Raw genomic sequence first — 14,412 nt, 5'->3', positions numbered from 1 at the left:
GGCAAGACACACTTGTCTTTGTACTCCTCACCTGGTTGCCGCCACACAGGCTTGACACCATCTGAACCAAATAAGTTTATCTTGGTGTCATCAGACCACAGGACATGGTTCCAGTAATCCATGCCCTTAGTCTGCTTATCTTCAGTAAACTGTTTGTGGGCTTTCTTGTGCATCATCTTTAGAAGAGGCTTCCTTCTGGGACGACTCATTAATGGCTGTGTGTTGAGTTATTTTGAGGGAACAGCTCATTTACACTGTTATACAAGCTGTACACTCACTACTTTACATTGTAGCAAAGTGTCATTTCTTCAGTGTTGTCACATGAAAAGATATAATAAAATATTTACAAAAATGTGAGGGGTGTACTCACTTCTCTGAGATACTGTACATACACACACACAGCCCACCAGGATTGTTATAGCTACCTGAAACTGAAATTATAACCATTAAAAAATAAATAAAATAAAATAATTACTGAAATATAATAAATGTAAACTAAAATAAAATTAAAATGAAACAAACAAACAAAAAAAAACTTTTTATTTCAGCCAATTGCCAAGACAACATCTCATTCAAAATAACTAAAACTAAACCTGAAATAAAAATGAATAAAAACTGAATATACACTAACTATAAAAAAATATATACAGACATAAAAACACACATAAAAACTAAACATACAAAAACATTACTCTCTTAATGATACTAACACTGCAGCCCAACACTAACAAATAAATAAAAAATATAAATGCAAATCTGAAGATGCTGCATTGACGTGTTCAAATCAAGGGCCTCAAAAATGATTCATTTCTATTCATTCAGCGTAATAGGATTAAAACATTTGTCCAAATACTCCAGCACTAGAATCTCCTCATAATATCAACACTGTTCAGCAGGACTGATTAACATTTACATAAAGCACAAAGCAAATGTCAACATCTCACAGTTCATCTGTGCGGCAGTGTCAGATCCACCAGATGGGATATTCACTCACCAAAGCAAACAGCACTTGAACTTTCTGCTCATCGTGTGTCATGTTAATCTGTCCCGAGAGTGACATTCACTCAGCTCAAAGCACCTCGGCTTTCTGACGCAGAACATAACAAACAAGCTTAATTGTAAAAGCAAACAGGGGTCATGTCGTGCCTTCTTGATTTGATTCTTTAGGGTCTTAATGAAAGGTCTGTTACATACTTTGGTTAAAATTTCTCAATGGTAGTGTAAAAAACACCTTCTTTACCCTATCAAAATCAGCTCTGTTTTCAGCACGCTGATCTAGTCCATGTTCCTTTAAATCCTAATGAGCTCTGCTGACTCCGCCCCCTCTCTTCCGTGGAGTGACAAGCAGACCATAGATATGTGTAGATTCCCTTTTCGACCGCTCCAGATACATTGACGCTTCAGCCATCTCGCATTCACCATAATAATCAATGAATATTCAAAGATATACAAGCGTATATCTTGCTGTTGTAGACGCACACAGTCAATGCGCTCAAAGATTCGCAGACCGTTCCAAAAATGGCGGAAGGCTTATGTATCGCGGCCCATAGAAACAGTCCATAATGAGGCATCTAGGTATATATATCTATGGAGCATACTAAACTTCAGCCACGAAACTGGCTAACTAGCATATTATTAAGAAAGGCGATTTGCAAAGATTCATAAAAACCCTTATACTCACTTCTTCTGTAGATAAAGCTGGATCATGAATGATTCGTGCGAATATAGACGCATTTAGGCAGATCGGGATCGGCGCCTTCCCTTCAAAGCGAAAGTAACGTTAATCTTCTGCGTCTTCAGTGGCTCAGATGTCATGATGACTGCTTTATTCACTATTACTTTCAACAACGGAGCACTTCAATCGCTTAATCTGAGACATCTTGTCTTCCCCTGCACCGGAGGAGGACAGCTGTCAGCTCACTCAGGGTGGGTCTAAGGTAAGACAGCCTTATCAATCAACTATCGGGGGGTGGGGGGGTTATTAAGATGGTTTATTTGTTTGTTATAGCTTTTTATTTATTAGTTTACTTATTTAAACTTTCCTAAACTTTGAGGTTCACTTGTGAATTTATCTCAGGGCTGATGGGTTTGGTTCATGGCTTACAACTTTTTACTGACAAGCTTCTGTTCTTATTATTAATATTTTTCCCTTATAAGTTTAAGAAAACACACTCACTCACATCTTTGGCTGTCTCTCACACGTTCCCATGGTCTCAGTGTTTGATGCAGTGGTGTCTCCGCAGGTCTCTGCAGGGCTGATGTTCGGATTGATGGCCCTCATCATGTTGAAGCCTTGGTCTAAAACTGCAGGATTATTGTGTTCCAGCGGGCTAGAGAGCTTTACCTCATCCTGCAAACCAACACATCCGTCATGAGCGGCCGAAGCCTGCTTGACAAACACCCACACATCTGAGGAGCATCCCATCGCTCCGGTGCTGGATTACACACAGAGAATGAAGACAGAGAATTCATCAAACCTGCAAATCAGCCACTGAGAAATATCCAGTTCAGTGATCTTTACCGCCAGTGCTCAGATGATTTCTGGACATTCAAAGATAAGATAATAATAAAACCACTGAAAGGTCACTCTGTTTTCATAAAGCTGAAGTCTATTCTACCCATGACTGGAATAATGTGTCCTTTATGAGGCCGACTTTTTGAAATAATATATTATATTTGTTGATTTCATTTATTAAGGGAAAAAAGCTGTCCAAACCTACCTGGCACTACGGGAAAAAGTAATTGCCCCCTAAATCTAATAACTGGTTGCGCCACCCTTTGCAGCAACAACTGCAATCAAGCATTTGCGATAACTGGCAATGAGTCTTTCACATCACTGTGGATGAATTTTGGCCCACTCTTCTTTGCAGAATTGTTTTAATTCATCCACATTGGAGGGTTTTCGAGCATGAAAGGACTGTTTAAGGTCATGCCACAGCATCTCAATCGAATTTAAGTCCGGACTTGACTTGGTCACGCCAAAACCTTAATTTTGTTTTTCTTGAGCCATTCAGAGGTGGACTTGCTGGTGTGTTTGGGATCATTGTCCTGCTGCATAACCCAAGTGCACTTGAGCTTGAGGTCACGAACTGATGGCTGGACATTCTCCTTCAAGATCTTCTGATAGAGTGCAGAATTCACGGTTCCATCAATTATGGCAAGTCGTCCAAGTCCTGAAGCTGTAAAGCAGCCCCAGACCATCCCACTACCACCACCATGTGTGATTGTTGGTATGATGGTCTTTTTATGAAATGCTGTGGTTTTACGCCAGATGTAACGGGACACACACATTCCAAAAAGTTAAACTTTGGTCGCATCAGTCCACAGAATATTTGTCCAAGACTCTTGGGGATAATCAAAATATTTTTTTGGTAACTGTGAGACAAGCTTTTGTGTTCTTTTTGGTCAGCAGTGGCTTTTGCCTTGGAACTCTCCCATGGATGCCGTTTTTGCCCAGTCTCTTTCTTATTGTTGAATCATGAACACTGACCTTAATTGAGGCAAGTGAGGCTTGCAGTTCTTTAGAAGTTGTTCTGGGTTCTTTTATGACCTCCTGGATGAGTCGTCATTGCGCTCTTGGAGTAGTTTTGGTAGGCTGGCCACTCCTAAGAAGGTTCACCACTGTTCCATGTTTTCTCCATTTGTGGATAATGGCTCTGACCGTGGTTCGCTGGAGTCTCAAAGCCTTAGAAATGGCTTTATAACCCTTTCCATACTGATGTATGTCAGATATTTTGTTTCTCATCTGTTCTTGAATTTCTTTAGATCGTGGCATGATGTGTTGCTCTTTAAGCGTGCTTCACTTTGTAAGACAGGTTCTATTTAAGTGAGATCTTGATTCAACAGGTCTGGCAGTAATCAGGCTTGGGTTTGGCTAGTGACATTTAACAGCTTTCTAAAATAATAAATTTCATGATTTAACGTAGGTTTGGACAGCTTTTAACCCTTAATGAATTCATCATTTAAAAAATACATTTTGTATTTACTTGCATCATCTTTGTGTAATATTAAAATTTGCTTGATGATCTGAATCTTTTAAATGTGACAAATATGCAAAAAATAAAAGAAAACAGGAAGGGGGCAAAAACCTTTTCATGACACTGTATATATGTATATATATGCCCTACAAATTCAAGAACGTCTGAAGATTTTACACTGAACAACATCATTACTAATCTGAGACAAAAAGAGATTTTTGTCTTTGAGAGCTTCAGTTCACAGTGTTGTAAAGGTCTGTGATGCTAATAGCTTTTATTGAAGACAATGTGACTCTGGAATTGAAATGCTGGCTCAGATCCGCTGCTCACTGATTTTGCCCTCGGCTGACATTGGGAAGAGTTTGTGTGTCCTCTAATGACGCACGACAGACCCTGTGTGTGTTAAATAATGTTTTTTTTATTAATCTCTTTACTCATTATCACCAAAGACAGGAAATAAACTTCACTGGAATTAATACTCACACTAAAACACGCCAGAGAACTAGAGAACAAAGACATGAAGAGATATACAGATTCACGGTCTCAGGTCTCTGATTTGTCATCATGAAATCATCTATTAGTTATATTATATGTTAAGCAGTTCGTGTGTATGTATGCAAGCAAATAACCTGTTCATTTCTGTTTAATTATTCATTTATGTCTGTTTCATGTAGATCAAAATCGTGCTCCTTTTCTTTAACCAAAAAGGCAAAGGTGAAAAAGAACCAAAGTTTCCAGGCAATTACATTATTTTTCAGTTTCTATTTAGATTTTTTTTTGTATTATTATTCTATTCCATTCTATGTGATATTGTTACATTTAATTAATTAATTTTAAATGTTTTAATATAATAACAACCTGTTCTATAATAGTTTTACTTTTTGATATGTATTTGCATTTTATCATTATATTAAACTAAATTCATGTAAATTATGTCATATCATATATTATTATATTATACATAGAAAATTATCATTATATTTTATTAAATATTATATTATATTATTATAATTATTATATTATATTAAAATGATAAAATAAAAAAATTTAAGTAATGCTATTATTATATTACATTATATAATGTTAAATTATATTATATTATATCTGTATGACGTCATCTAATATTCATAATACATTTTAATCTTTGTGTGTGTGTGTGTGTGTGTGTGTGTGTGTGTGTGTGTGTGTGCATTGAAATAGTATTCCTTGCAGCAAGTACTTCATTTGCACAGGCTGTGTATGTTTTTGTTTTAGTCAAAAATCTTTACAGTCGTAAAATGATCGAGATCTCCAAGTCCCGCATCTTCTTTAAGAAATAAACAACTTGATCCCCAGCGGAGAGAGTCTTCCTCAGACTATGAATGCTAAGGATCTCCAGGGCTGAAAATCCACACAGATATTAAATCAAGAGCTCTGGCGCTCCTCAAGACAAATGTTAACAGCACTTTAGTGGAAAGCCATTACACCGTACAGCGACAACAGATACAAACAATTTATGCAGTCATAAAAACCACCTGCTAGTTCTTCCTCTGGTCATTTCTGCATAGAATGAACTTTAAATCCAGCATCATAAATATGCCTTCAAACTCCAGCAATGAGCTCGTTTCTTTACAGATTGTAGGCTACTGGTTGAGACAAGACTGTGTGCATCAAATATATTGTCAAACATATTGACTGAAGATGCATCACACATAAAGCCTGGATGTGCCGAGTTAATGATAGAAACATATTGAAATGTATGCATAGAAACCTCTATTAACTTAACTGAATTGCAGAGGTCAAACTATTTCAGATATACTTAATTAAGCTACAAACTCGATCATAATGCACAATGTTTCCATCGAACATGTGTTTTGAGGTGCAGTGCTCGTAATATTAATGGAGTGTTTTGCAAGTTATCAGAAAACCGGTTACCTCACCTGAATATTTGCATAGATTTGTGTTGGATGTTTCAACGTTATCTTCGGAATGGAAATATGGATGTTTTATTTGTAAACAACATAATACTTTTTCCTTGCTTATTTCAATTAATCTCATCAAACTAGCGAGCTAAGCCAGTAGTAGTACTGACCTTGTAGTATAAACATGACTGAAGAAGCGAAAAACGGAAACCGATTCATTGGAGTGAATCATTTACTCTGGAACTGCTCTGATTGCTTCAAACTCAAACCCGTGACTTCCATCATCCATTTCAAGCGATTCACCAGCAAAACCAGTTCAAAAGAGACATTTTCGAATTTCAACATCACTTGTAATGATTTTTTTAAAACACGTAGGCTTCTCAAAACAAAATGATTCGCGCAAAATGATTTAGCTACTGTTTCGAAGCGTGTGAAATAGCATTCCTTCTTTGAAATCCCAGATCAGGACTTCAAAGCCTGTATCACAAATCATTTGATTTAGATCAGAACTTCGAAGCGTATATTGCAAATCAAAGACTATAGAATGCCCAAGACGTGTCAGAGCTCAATATGGCCGCTTTATCGAAGGAAGCCCCGCCTTCTGAGCAAAAGAGCCTATCCCTAACTGGTTAATTCAGCGCATCACTGCAGCTGCAGTTAAAAGTCCCGGTTGCTATAGAAACAGTCAGTGTTCTGAGACGTGCGCCTAGGACTGCGCATGCGCACTGGCTGATCTAGCCTGAGAAATAAGCTTTTTTTAATGCTATTTGAGCAAAATAAACAACTTTTATGAGACAGTTGATGTCTGATTTCATTGGTGATTTCAAATATGAAATTTTAATCGTAAGCTTGATGAAAAGTTTTGGAGAATTTGATGTTGCACTTACATACCTGAGAGACGTTTCAAAGATGGCCACGGAGTGACATGGCTTGCCTTAATGGGACTTTGCTCAAATCACTTGATTTCAGAACTTCGGTGTGGGTTCGCGAATCTTTGTATAGTGAACCATTTGATTTAGATCGGAACTTCAGAGCAGATTCATGAATCATTTGATTTAGATAGGAATTTTGGAGAGGGTTTGTAAATCCTTTGATTCTGATTGGATTGTCAAAGCTCGTATTGCGAATAATATGATTGGGATCGGAACTTCGGATCGGGTTCGCGAATCATTGATTTAGATCGAAACTTCAGAGCAGATTCGCAAATCTTTTGGTTTAGATCCAGACTTCGAAGCGCATATTGTGAATCATTTGATTCAAATCGAAACTTTGGAGCAGGTTCACAAATCTGTTGATCCAGATCTGAAATTCAAAGCACGTATCGTGAATCATTTGATTTAAATCGGAACTTCTGAGCACGTATCGCAAATCTTTTCATCCAGAACTGAAATTCAAAGCACTGTTAGATCTGAACTTCACAGCAGGTTCACACATCTTTTAATTCAGATCGGGACTTCGGGGCTCGTATCGTGAATCTTTTGATTCAGATCTGAATAATGGTTCATGAATCACTTATTCAGATTGGGACTTGGGTTCGTGAATCATTTGATTCAGATCATAATTTCGGATCACATTTCATAGGGTGTCAATTTCAAATGAATGTGAAGATATGATATGCAGCTCAAAACTTTATCTGAAACCTTTATCTCTAGGCTCTTTTAATTTTTTCTCATGTATTTCTACAATTAGCCTATATGCTTGCAGTTTACGTGTTTGTTTTATTATTCATGCCACAATAGTAAATAAGTGTCTAGAATTTTTATAATAAATATCCTGAAAAAGACAAATGAAACAAATATGTCTTATAGCAATATATTATATTATAATGTAATCTGGCACCTTGAAATTTTTTATTGGGGTCATCATATATAAAACTTACATTTATATTTTACACTGGGCTATAGGAGTAGCAATGCTTTACTTAGTGCCACCCCGGTAGATCCGCCCCTGGATGAGGCACTACACAGTCCTGTATAATATTCCTGTGATTCACGGCTGTTGTGCTGCTCGTTACAGTCGGTGATCTGCTTTTTGGGGGGGGGTTCAGGTTCTTTTTTCAAACCTGAAAAAAGAACCAAAGTTTTCTTGCAAGTCATTTGTATGTTTGACTCTTTTTCTTCTTTCTAATTAATATGATATTTCGACAATATTTATTTATATTTATATTAATATACAAAGTACATATATGGATATTTTTTCTCAATAAATAAATCACAAAGAAAATATTTTTCTTTCTCTTTCAGGACTTATATGATGTTCTGGGTCATATTTATGCAGAAATATAGAAAATTCTAAAGGGATCACAAAATTTCAAGCAGCACTGTATCTATACATATATATTCACTGCATGACTGTATGTGTATGTATGTGTGTATGTATATATATATATATATATATATATATATGCATATATACACATACACACACACAATCACACACACATATGTGTATATATATATATACATACATAAACACACACACATACATATACATACATACATTCATTCATATACTGTATATATATATATGTATATATATATATATATATATATATATATTAGTCATGGCCAAAAATATCGGCACCCTCGGTAAATATGATCAAAGAAGGCTGTGAAAATTAATCTGTATTGTTAATCCTTTTGATCTTTTATTTGAAAAAAAAAACAAACAAAAATCTAACCTTTCATTTGATAATAAGAATTTATTTGGATCTTCCAACCGTACAATAATCCAAACACAAATCTCAAAAACAACACAAAAATGGGTCACAAAACCAAGCTTCTGCTGGCCATTCCAGTCCTCTGACCTGAACCCTGTAGAAAATGAGTGAGGTGAACTGAAGAGAAGAAGCACCAACATGGAGCTGGGAATCTGACGGATCTGGAGTGATTCTGGATGAAGGAATGGTCTCTGATCTCTTGTCAGGTGTTCTCTAACCTCATCAGGCATTAAAGGAGAAGATTTAGAGCTGTTAAACTCACAAATGAAGGTTTCAAAAAGTACTGAATAAAAGGGTGCTGTTAATTGTGGTCAATGTGTATTAGAGAAAAAACATTTATTTCATAGTGATATTTCCCCCCATTTTAAATTGTTATTATCCAATGAAAGGTTAGATTTTTGTTGTTATTTTTTTTTATAAAAGATCAAAAGGATTATCAATGCAGATTAATTTTCACAGCCTTCTTTGATCATATTTACCAAGGGTGCTGATATTTTTGGCCATGACTATATACACACACACACACACACACACACACACACACAGTATATGCAGTGTATATATATATATATATATATATATATATATATATATATATATATATATATATATATATATATACACACACTGCTGCTTGAAAGTTTGTGAACCCTGTAGAATTTTTCATATATCTGCATAAATATGACCCAAAACATCCTCAGATTTTCATATAAGTGCTGAAGGTCTTATCATATATTATTTGGTGTGACAGAAAAAACCTCAAGATGTCCTCATGAACATACACCAGGACCTGAAACAAACAGAGCATGTATTAACACGTTATCAGAGTTATTAACAAAAATAAACTCATGCCCACTATACAGTGCACTGCTGGGTGTCCAAAAGTTATAACAGCAGTCACCCCTGCTGTAGCGCCTTCACTCCTCCTACAGTGCTTGTAACCTGCTCATGTCCCTCGCAGCACTGAGCACAGAGCGATGGAGATCTGGCCTCTGCCATGACTCTTAGTGGGCGGCTGTGTGCTGGTGCCACCGGCGCAGAGTGGGAACGACTCACACATCCCACCACAACACCTTGCAGGCTCTCTGTCATCGTGCAGCAGCGATATTTTACTGTGTGCCACTTTTTATTTACCCACATCAGACTCCTCTGGGTCTAAATGATATATAAACTAGGAATTACATAAATATCTGGATGACAAAGTACATCAATGCAAGCGAAAGCAAAAATTAGTCAGCATGCAAAGGGCTCTTTTAGGAGATATAAATATATCAGAGGGTCAAAGGTCTTTACCGACAGGCCTCTGAAGGATATTGGTGACCTTTATCATTTCAACAGATTTCAGCATCCGTAAAGTTAGTGAAACCTTCGGAAACACTTTACTTAAAGCCTTTGTGTATAATGCATTATAAAAGTAATTTTAATGCATTAAGTATGCTTATTATCCACTGTATGATCTCATTAATAATTGTAACCACAGTTAATACATTATAACACATCAATTCATTTTTACACTATGCATTTTAAATTTGGTTATAATTATTAACAACAGGATATATAATGTATTACAATGCACATTATGAATAATTATAATGCATTATACCTTTTAATACCGCATTATACGCAAAGGCTTTAAGTAAAGTATAGCAAGCGTTCCTCATGATGTGAAATACAGCTGTGTTGAGCTCATACGCCTCCATCTGTTGTTCCAAGTATCAGCACATGATTGCATCCAAACAAATTGAAATGCGTTGAAGACCTGCCTGGATCTACTTTAGCTGTGTGTTATATTACTTTATATTATTTACAAATGCCAAATGTTTCTCAGTTTCATTATATTTCCCGTTTTCTCGACATGTTGAGAGAGTTTGTTTTGGTTTGAGATGCGCTGCTCTCATGCAACATCTAGTGATTGAAAAAGCGCATGCTGCTGCTTTAAGCGTCAAATAACTACTTTTGGGGGCCACGTCTGCATGCATGACACATGGTATTTCCCACAGCGTGTAGACGACTGTTTGTGGTTTGATTTGACTTTGTGCTGTGTCACTTTCCTCTGGGCCAAGAACAGATTAGCTGTTCCCAGAAAACAGGATTAACCCCGTCAGGAGCTGTGAGGAAACGGATCGGATGGGCCAGTCGTGGAATATCAGATCCTGCAGTGTTAGGTCATCACTTTTTAGTAAAACAAACTGCTGTGCATTCCATGCATTTATGTGATGATACAAATATGTAAACAAGGTTCATGGATGTTTTTTTTTTTTTTACTATAGTTTTGGTTAAGTGAACATTTTTAAAATGTAGAATAATAAATACTTTTCTCTCTCTCTATTGGCTACTAACAGTGCTGAACAGTGATCATGAATATCAAACAATTCTGTCAATTATTTCTAATCTCACTGTTGAAATAATATACCAGACTCCAATGTTTTGCAAAGTTTAATTTCATAACTAGCTAAAATACACATCAGTGTTTTTTTTTTTTTTTCATCCCAGGTTTGTCAATGTCAATTTTGTCTCATTGGTAACAATTTAAATAATGTTTTAGAAAGCTTTAGTGGGAGCAAAACTGTTCATTCTGATGGAAATGATGCCACAACATTTAAGACATTTCTAAATTAATATAAATCAATTTTGGACATGAAATATTACATTTGCATGCTTATTTTTATTCATTTATTTTACATAATCATACCTTTAAACTCACCCATTTCAATTACTCACATTTTATTCATTTTTAATTACTTTTTTGATAGATTTTATAATTTATTTTCATATTTTTCATAATTGGTTGTAACTAATATTTCACATAGTATGTAAGCATTTAGACCTGAAATACCTGAAAGAAAAACATTATTGTTATGTATGTGTTCATTTACATCAAAATGCAGTATCTCTCAGCAATATATATATATATATATGAAAATCAGGAGTTTATACTATACATTATGTTTAATCCCCTACAGTCGTGGAAATGGTCACATGATCTGGTGTCAAGAAAAAAGTGTGTTTTTGTGAAGCGCAGGGCCGAGGGCCGCTCTGGTCACATGGATGTGTGGCACGTGCCAGCTGAGACAGACGAGCTGGGATTGTAGAAGTGGGTCAGATCTGTCAGCCGACACAATCTGTTCTGGGACATGCTGTCCTGCTCGTCTCTTTCTTTCTGCGTCTTTCAGGTCACGACCAGAAAATGACCATTACGGTCTCATTCTCTCTGCTCATCCTCAGCTCTCACATTTTCCTTTCTGCATCCCTCTCATGCTCATCTGCTCATTTACGCTCTTGTTAAAGCAGCAGATGTGTTCGGCAGTAGGTTTACTTCAGGTCTTTATACTAGACAAAGTCATCTTATACACCAAGGTTACTACTTACTAATCAGATACAGTTTTGTTTCAGGTTGTCCTGTTGGGTTTCATATTGTTTTCATTTGGAGCGTATTTCATATTTTATTTCTGGACACAACTAAATGCTGAAGGACAGTAATGATACAAACTGATACAAATTGTGTTATTTATTTGAATTTGTTTGTATGCATTGTAATAGATGTTCATATACATTTATATATAAAAATACATCAAAATATTATATAAAATATTTTATATATATTATATTAATATAATATATAAAGAGTAATAATTATGTATTGTATTATTAATATCTAACTAATAATGTACATACATACAAAATTAATCATCATATAATATATGTGCTAAAGACACATATATGTTCAAATGAAATTTCGCCTTTTTAATGGATCTCCTTTATCACTGGCATGTCTCAGACTGAAAAGGCTGCAGACAATAAAGTGTCATCCATTAGTTTTTACCTTTTCAGCTCAGCGCTCTTCTGGCGCCTCTCAAAGCTTCGGCTCTTTTGTGACTCAACAGGAGAGATCAGGCCTGAAGTCTGTCTGTCCTGCTCCACAGCCTCATTAACAGGAAGCTGGCCTGATGTTTGTTTATTCGGCTGTTTTTGTGCATTTCAAACCACGTCCGTCCATAAACGAGATCAATGCTGGTCCTTTTAGTCACAGAGAAGCACAAACACGGTATGTTCGTGATGAGTCTTTTGTGAAGGTGACATGAGAAGAAAGTCTGTCTCCTTCACCTTCCCCATCTCTTTCTCGCTGTAGTCCTCAACTCACAATGAAAAGACTGAATACAAAGGGTCTCCCGATGTATTTATTAAACTCAATGAGATTAATACATTCGCAGTCTGATTCTCCTGCTTCTTCATAAAGAGCGCGCGAGCTGATAACGATGCACATGAACCTTCTCCATCTTCAATGAGCACCAATTAAGTTGACATTTGGCCGGATAATGAAGAGCGTGGAGGATCTCAGCGATGAATAACACAACTAAAGAGTCACGCTCATCAACAAGATGAAACACATTTATCATCGGATATGTTCGTTTTACCAACTTTTTGCACCAGCTCAAGTAATTCTTCATTGACATCAAACCAGAAATGTGTTTGTAAACTCATATAATACTAATTTATTGTATAGCATCACCTCACAATAAAGTTTTCATGTAAAAAAAAAAAAAAAGAAATCTGTTTCTGCGTCAAGGCCTATATGAACATGTAGCGAAGAGAAGCATGCAATAAATTGAACATAATGTTACAAAGATTTCTATTTCAAATAAATGCTGTTCTTTAGAACTTTCTATATAAGGATCATGAAAAATAAAATGTCACAGTTTATAATATGAAGCAGTACTTTTTTCATCATTGATAATAATCATAAATTTTTCTTGAGCAGCAAATCATGTGACTGAAGACTGGAGTAATGATGCTGAAAATTCAGTTTTGATCACAGAAATAAAATACATTTTACAATATATTCACATAGAAAACAGCTACTTTGAATTGCAATAATATTTCACAATTTTACTGAATTTACTGGATTTTTATTTAAAAAGAGTAACCTTGGTGGGCAGAAGAGACTTCTTTTAACATCATAAGAACACTGCCAACTTTAGTGTAAATGAGTCAAAATTGTGTGTTTAATGAGAAATGTCAATATCTTTTTTATTATTATTATTTATCATTTGAATTCCTTAATTGAAGATGAGAAGCATCAAATAATCTTTCACTGAGTGTCTGAGAGCAGCGTGACCCTGACAGATAAGAGTGAAGAGTGTTTGATTCACACTGGTCATCATCTGTCCTGTCGTCATGGTAATAATACCATCCAATCACAGCAGCTCTCTAACACTTCCTGTCCTTGCTGATTAGAGCAAGGAAAAAACAATGCACTTCCTCTTTAGCGTGCTCAAGATTTTTGTGTTTACCTGCAGCTGAATAACTGTTATGAATGCTAAAGGATGAATGCTCTCCACTTCATTACACAATTGACCTCTAATGTGCTTGAACCGTCACCGCAAAACTGATTACAACAGATTATGATCCATCGAGCACGACTGACCTCCTTTAACAGCACAACATTGACCCCAGCGCCGACCTTTCACTCAGCTCATGTCCCGTGATCATTACGTGAGGACACTGTCCCGGTGTCTCAGTCAGTCATGTGTTCAACAGGAGCTCACCGTACACTCACGGCATGCTGTGCAAGTATTTGCGTAGATAATTAGACGTGTTTATACAGGCCAACGGTAGGCTGGGAAGTTTGACACACATCTCCTGTGACATGTTTATGAGAAGTTGAGCCAACCTTAAATCCAACAGCAATTTTAAAAGTGATTACATTTTCGAATGTGCCAAACGGGTCATTATAATTATGGCTAACATTGTGAAGCAATAGCAGGCCCAACACCGCAAAACTGACAATAATGAAGATAAAATTGCTAAAATTGCT

The sequence above is a fragment of the Barbus barbus genome (genome assembly GCF_936440315.1).
Source record: "Barbus barbus genome assembly, chromosome: 41".
NCBI classification, from domain to species: Eukaryota; Metazoa; Chordata; class Actinopteri; order Cypriniformes; family Cyprinidae; genus Barbus; species Barbus barbus.
The sequence above is the reverse complement of the archived record's forward strand: the minus strand, read 5'-3'. Positions refer to the sequence as shown.